Consider the following 7,480-nt stretch of genomic DNA (forward strand, 5'->3'; position numbering starts at 1 on the left):
TCTCAGTTCTTCAGTCCATTCATTGCCAATGACCTGATCTCCTGCTCCACTTCAGCTATACGGAAATAGTGACATCCTCAAATTTGTCATCAGTCAGAAGTCTACCACTTCCTTGTTCGAGAACTCAATTTATTTGTCTGATCATGACCCTTTTATATTTTATCATTCCCTATGCCGTAAGACAACTAAACTTGTCCTTTGTCTTCACTGTGATTTCTATTCCTTCTCTTTCATTCCCATGTCTTCATCCCAGCCCTGTCTACACTTTCATCGTCTCTCAACCCCTTAGTGAACTGTCAACTCTATATTATCTTCTATGCTCAAATCACTTGTCCACTTGTCCTATCATTAATCACACTAGATTACTCCTACCATCTACCTCTTTGCTTTACATGGAGCTGAAGAAAGCAAAATGAAATTACAAGATTAGTTCTAACTAGGCTCATTATAAACTTACCTTACCTAATTTCAACTGGATCCTCACAGCATCAAAACAAACATTTTATTCCTATCTAATAAATTCACTATCCCAATCCCTATGGTAGCTATTCCAAAGTTTCTCTTTTCTTCTCAAGCCTGCCATGGCATCCATTCACCACTCTCTCACTTGAAAGATTTTACCAAAAAAAATTGAGACCATTAAACAAGAGTTCCACAATCTTTCTTCCTAAATTGTGACACCAGAGGCCCCATCATCTCTGCTCCAGGAAGCTCCTGGGCTTCTACCTGCTCTGTCAGTGATTCCTCTTTTACTCTCTATCCCGTACAATGCACTTTCAATTTAGGAAAAAGTGGTCTTGGCTATTGCAGAAGTGCAGCACTTCGATGGAGCATCAAAGTCACTACAAAATTCTCCTCATTCTCCATATTTGCTGGAAGACAGATGCTTGGTCCTTTGTCATTTTTACTTGCATTCTATTAAAAAGTAAAATGTTCTAAATAAATATATATATAGATATATATAACATAGACGTATATGCGGAATAAATAAAAGGGAATTGATTGGTATCTACTTTGTTTCCACTTGTTTACTACAATATAAAATGTTGCTGTGAAAATACTGGTGAGCAGTCCTCTCCTTTGTTTCTTTGACTTCCTTGGGGTATATATCTAGTGTTTCCATCCTCTCTCAACTCCTCTTCCCCCTATGTTTTTAAATAACACATTACATTATCGGCAAGTCTGGGCACACCCAGATGATTCACCCACATTTGTTAATTTTAGCCTCGCACATTTTGCAAATCTTTGCTCAATATTTGAATGCACACTGCTTTGGTCTCTTTTTGTAGAGATTAAGGGGGCAATTTGATGACTGTTTCAGGGACCGACATTACCCTCTTTTTCATAGCTTCTCTTTTAGAGGCTCTTTGGGTATCATCATATCAAAAGCAGAAGGAAGAAAAACAGCTCCATTGGGTAGGTACATAATACCTGGCATGGGTGTGGTGTGATAAAAAAGCCTCTCCTTGGTCTAGTGGGAATCAATCAGTAAGACTGTCAGCTCATTAGTCACTAGGGTGCACTGTGGACCTGTTGCTCATCTATGCCTGCTGATCTGTATTTGTTCATGCAGAGATTTCAAAGCTCACTGAAAAGATGTTGGTTTTGGAAACAGAGGATGTGAGTTTCAAACCAGTTTCTGCCACTGCCCATCTGAGGAACCTTGCCAGTTACTCCTAGAGCTTATCTTTCCTCATCTCTCAAATGAGAGGGTTGGAGTAGATGAACTCCAAGGCGACTTCCTTCTCTATGATCTATTTATTGCTCTGGGTTCTGATCTTTGGGCATCATTGCATTCCTCAGAAATGTTTTCCAGGGTATCATGAGTCACATTTTAACAAAATGTTAACAGCAGTTAAATAAAGTCTAAGAAGGTACACAAACAAGAAAGTATATTGTTTAAATTCCCTGAATGGGAGACATGGCAAGTAAAGATGTTAACATAACCAATAAAAATTTATCTACAGAAGCTAAGACTTACCCATGAGAAGACAATATGATCTTGTGTATAAACCATATTTAATGTTCTTTCAACCCTTATTTGATCCTATAACAATCCAAAGTACTTACATTTATTCATGGAATTAACATTGGCAGGAGAATACCTCTCTTTGGGTCATCTACATGCTGTCATTCTCTTAGAATGCTTTCTGCTTGAGCCACTTTAAAAGGTAGGGACAGGACATTTGATGGCACTTATAGAGGGAGCTGCTTCATAAGGAAGCTCCCTCTCCCAATTCTGGGACACCCCCCCCCCAGACTTCTGGAGAGTTGCCTAGGGCACGAAAAAGTTAAATGACTTGTGTGTCACAGAGACAGCACAGGTAAGAGGCTTAACTTGAATGAATGTCTCTGATGCCAGCTCTCCATTAGGCATCAGAGTAAATTTAAGTACATTTCAATAAGGTTTCTACTGAGCCCTTGTGCCAATTTGAAGTTAATCAAAAATGAAAAAGGTAATAAAAAGGCAGAATATGGAGGAATAGATTAGACAAAAAGTAAGGTCAGCATGGTCTTTGTTGCATTAGGAGAACATGAAAATGAAATTACCCCAAAGCATGATGAAACAGCAAGGTAAATACCCTTCCTGTTTCCTTTGTTTCAATGCTTTAGGTTCAATAGAAGCAACAGGCTGGGCCAGAGGTCTGTAAAATTCATCAATGGTGACAGCGAATGACATTGATTTCAGCTGTAGATTCTATGTTAGTGAAACTTTCTAAACTTTTACAATTTACTAAGAATTTTGTTTTACTGGAATTCTTTTGTAATTCTAAAATTGGCAAGGATCCATTCTCAGAAGCAACTTCTCCAACGAAATAAACAATCAAAAGCCTTATTTTTGAGAGGAGATCGTACAGATGTATATATCCTGTGTATGACATGGACTTAATATAGAAAGCTAACTTAATGAAGTACTATGATAATTTATGTACTAATTATTGAAATTAAAGGGCACATAGAAGTGGCTTTAGCTTCAGTTATCTGGAATGGCCTCCATTAACTGAATTACCTTTTTTTCAATATATTTTATTAGTATTTTTACATCTAATTTTTTCCGTTATATCACTCCCTATCTTCCTTCCACAAAGCCATCTCTTATATAGCAAAGAATTTTTTAAGAAAAAGGGGAAGAGAAAAATTCAGCATAACCAATAAAAATTTCTTAAACTGTATTTAATACTTCACCCAAATGCACAGATTTCCCCCTTTAAGTGGTTTCTCAACTTTCTTCTTTGGGGTTAACTTTGGTCTTTGGAATTGTGTAACTTTAATTTTGTTTTGTGGTTGTTCTTTCAATGTAAATTATTATAGCCATTGTGTATGCTATTTTCTTGGTTCTACATATTTCAGTCCGTATAAGTTCATGTAAGTCTTTCCATGCTTTTCTGCATTCATCATATTCATACTTTCTTAGAACACACTAATGGCCAACTTTACAATTTACCACACATAAGTTGTTTAGCTTTTCCCCATAGTGGGCATCAATTTTGTTACCAGCTATTTGCTACAAAAAATGTATTAAACATTTGGGCATATGTTGATGTTCGGTCCTTTCTGTCATTTCAGAGGTGTCTGACTCATCATGACCCCATTTAGGGTTTTCTTGGCAAAGATGCTAGAGTGCTTTGCCATTTCCTTCTCTGGCTTATTTTGCTGATAAGGAACTGAAACAAACAGGAATTTTGAGGGTCAGATTTGAATTCAGGAAGTCTTTCTGACTTCAGGTCTGGCATGCTATCTACTGTGCCACCTAGATATGGATACAATTTCTTATCAATGAATTTCTTGGGAGTATATACCCAGTTGTGGAATCTCTGTGTAAAAGGGCATGCAGATTTTAATTACTTTTTATGTGTGTAATTCCAGATTGCTTTCCAAAAATGGGTCTCTGATTTACAGCACCACTAACCATGCCCTAGTGAGTGTGTCTATCTTCCTATAATCCAACCAATATAAACTATTCTCAACTTTTGTCACCTTTGTCATAATGTGTGTGTATGTGTGAGATGAAATCCCAGAGTTGTTCTCTTTTCATTTCTCACGTGATCATTGTCTTGGAGCATTTTTCCACATGATCCTTAATAATTCACACTTTTTCTCTTCAGAATGCTTCATTCATATCCTTTGACCACTTGTTTGTCAAAGAATGGCTTTTGTATTAAAAATACACACATATGTCACTATGCAATGTATATCAATATATATATTTATCAAAATATGTCCTTTAGTTTTCAATTTCTCTTGGATACTAAAACTTCTTCTGAGCGGTCTGATACAAAGATATTTTCCTCCATTTGGCAGATTCCCTTCTTATTCCAGATGAATTAACTTTGTTTATGCAGAAGCTTTTTAATTTTATGTAATCAAGATGATGTATTTGATTTTTTGTAATTGCTCTTATCTATGGCTAGGTTAAGCATATATCTCCTACATGTAGCTGTGAAAAGTATGCATTGTTCTAATTTTTAAATAACATGATCTTCAATATTAAGGTCATATACCTATTTTGAATTTATACCATAATAAGACATAGGGTGGTGATCTAATCGTAATTTTGAATTATGCAAATAAATTGGTTAAAGTATACCTTTTGACCAAGAGTTTTTGTTGTGAGGTTTATACCCCAAATGTGTTACTGAAGATAAAATGTCTTCATGTGTACAAAATTTTATAGTAACACTTCCTGTGGTAGCACAGAATTGCAAACAAATTACATATCCATCAGTCAGCCAATAATCAGTCAATAAATATTTATTAAGAACCTACTATGTGGAGCTAGGGGGGAGCCAATATGGCAGAGTAAAGGCACGGGCTCACCTGAGCTCTTTAAAATATGACTCTAAACAAGTTCTAGAGCAGCAGAACCCCCAAAAAGACAGAGTGAAACAAATTTCCAGCTCAAGACAACTTGGAAAGTTGGCAGGAAAGGTCTATTGCAGACCCTGAAGGAAATGTCTGAGCAGTGGTGTGTACAACCACACACAGTGGTCTGGGGAGTAAGCTCTGAATGTGAACTCAAATTCTTTAAGCTTTACAACACGATTTCATGGGGTTTTTACCATCTATCATATCTCCAATCTCCTTATCCTGTGGCATCGGCTTTAGTTGTTCTATATCTGACTCATAAGTCGTCAGTTTCCAACCACACTCTTGCATTTTCATTTAAGCCGATGACTATGGGACACAAGATTCCTGGGGCTAAATGGAATTAAACACCTTGACCATAAGAATAGGTTTGAATATAAAGATAAAATCCAGGAAAAGGACTTCATGAAATAGCCAGGTACACTTGTCTGTTTCTTTGCTTGCTTTGTGAAACAAGTAAAAATCACGACCTTTCCCTTTTCAGACTTGATAAAATGCTGTACTTTCACTTCTTATGTGTGTTTATTATGCATTATTATAAATTGGAGCTTTTATGTATAGCTACATGATATATACAGTGATCATTGAATTTAGATTCACAGGACATAGGACTGAGTCTGACATTGACCATATATTCACTGGACAACATTGGTCATGTCATATTTTCTGAGGCTCTAATTGCTTAATAGTTTAAAAAATGTGCTTTGCAGAATATATTTCATAAGTTTGTTAATTAAAAGAAACTATTGCTTTCTAAATTTCAAGGGATGATACAGCTGTGAGATATCATCTTCCAACTAGACTCAAATATCAAAAGCAACAGGGGCCATGTCTGCGTAAACTCTGCCTCCCACAGTACTAATATTCTGTTCTCTCTTCCACAGATATTTGCTAGAATTTTTTAGTTGATTTGCATTTGAATTTTTACTCATCTACATATTTTGGTTAGAGAATGACAAGACTGTCAGATACATAATTTTTAACTGGAAATAGGAATACATCAAAAGCAAATTCTTATGAAGAATTATGGACTTATAGAAACTTTGGGATAGAGTTGGGAGGGTTTTTTTGTGTTCTTCAGTGGTTTTTGAGTCACTTCTGATTTTTGTGATGCCATTTGGGGTTATCATGTCAAAGGTAGTGGAGTGCCTTGCTAGTTCCATCTGCAGCTCATTTTGTAGATGGGAAACTGAGGCAAATATGATTGAATGACTTGGCCCAGAACACACAGCTAGTAATTGTCTGAGGCCACATTTGAACTCAGGAAGATGAGTTTTCCTGACTCGAAGCCCTACACTCTATCCGCTATGTCAGTTAGATGACCTATACTTGTCTGATACAAGATATCAAAGGTACACTCAGGGAAAAACCACAACCCTCTACTCTTCATTCTGATACAGGCTCCTTGCCTTATTAATTCTCTCCTGCCTGGCTTAACACTAATCTGGCAGGCTGGGGGTGGGGGGAGTGCTTTGAATTATTTTCAAAAATTAGGAAAATTCCCTCCAATTTGCTCAGTACCCACTCTGGAATAAGACTTCTACAACAGACTAAATCGCTTTTTGTCAAACAAACCCGAAACAATTAGGCACCTCACTGCTAGTGACCAAGGAATTTATTAACAGTATCAAGAAGAAAGAAAAGACAATAAGCAATTAAACAAAATGCAAAATGCTGCAATTGAACCAGAAGTTATAGTCACCTCTGAGCTCTACAAAACCAGGGGACTAAGGAGCTGACAGGTGGACTTGCTCTCCCTGTCACCTCTGAGCTCTACAAAACCAGGGGACTAAGGAGCTGACAGGTGGACTTGCTCTCCCTGTCACCTCCTTCTTGTTCAGTCTGTCTCGCTACAATCAACTCCTCTGCTTCTATCTTGCCTTTCCTCCTCCTCGTGTTGTGCCCTAAAGTTTGGAAGCAAGTCTCTTCCACAAGACCACTGAAACCACTAAACAAACTGAGCACCCTGGGATCATCTGATAACAATTCAGTTCTCCTCAAATTGCTGTTAAAAGACTTGTTCTCAGACTGTCAGCAAACCCTCTCTATGAGCCTATTAAAATCAAGCATCAATATCCAAGTTCTCTGTGATCCAGAACTTCGGGAAATTGAGCCAAAACATACAGGAAAATAAGAGTCGCCATAGGCTGCTATCAGATTAACTAAGAATTATCTCTTTGCTGGCATCAATCACTTCTCATGGATACAGATGTTGGGTGATAAAGATCATCCTGATCTTTACTGGGGGTGAAAACCAACAGGAAAAGGAATTGGAAGTATCCAAATTGTAGTAGGTGTGGGTTCCACAGGCCACCAATGGGTCACCTACTGGGAACTGATGATTCTTTGTGGAGATGTACACAAGAAAATGAAAGAACATCCTTAAGAAAGTACAGAGTTGGCATTTATAAAGAGCGTGGCACTTTTCAATAGGGAAAAAGGCCTTCTGTTCAGTTCGTAATAAATATCATGGCATTTTCAAGTCCACCAGTTTTTCTAAACACCTCCTATTCGTACAGTGTTTGATCAGAGATAAAAAGATATCTATTACAATACTCTTTTTGTTTCAAATATTTATTATTCTTGATTACTATAGTCATATATTTTTCACATC

Source organism: Trichosurus vulpecula, chromosome 6, assembly GCF_011100635.1.
Source record: "Trichosurus vulpecula isolate mTriVul1 chromosome 6, mTriVul1.pri, whole genome shotgun sequence".
NCBI lineage: Eukaryota > Metazoa > Chordata > Mammalia > Diprotodontia > Phalangeridae > Trichosurus > Trichosurus vulpecula.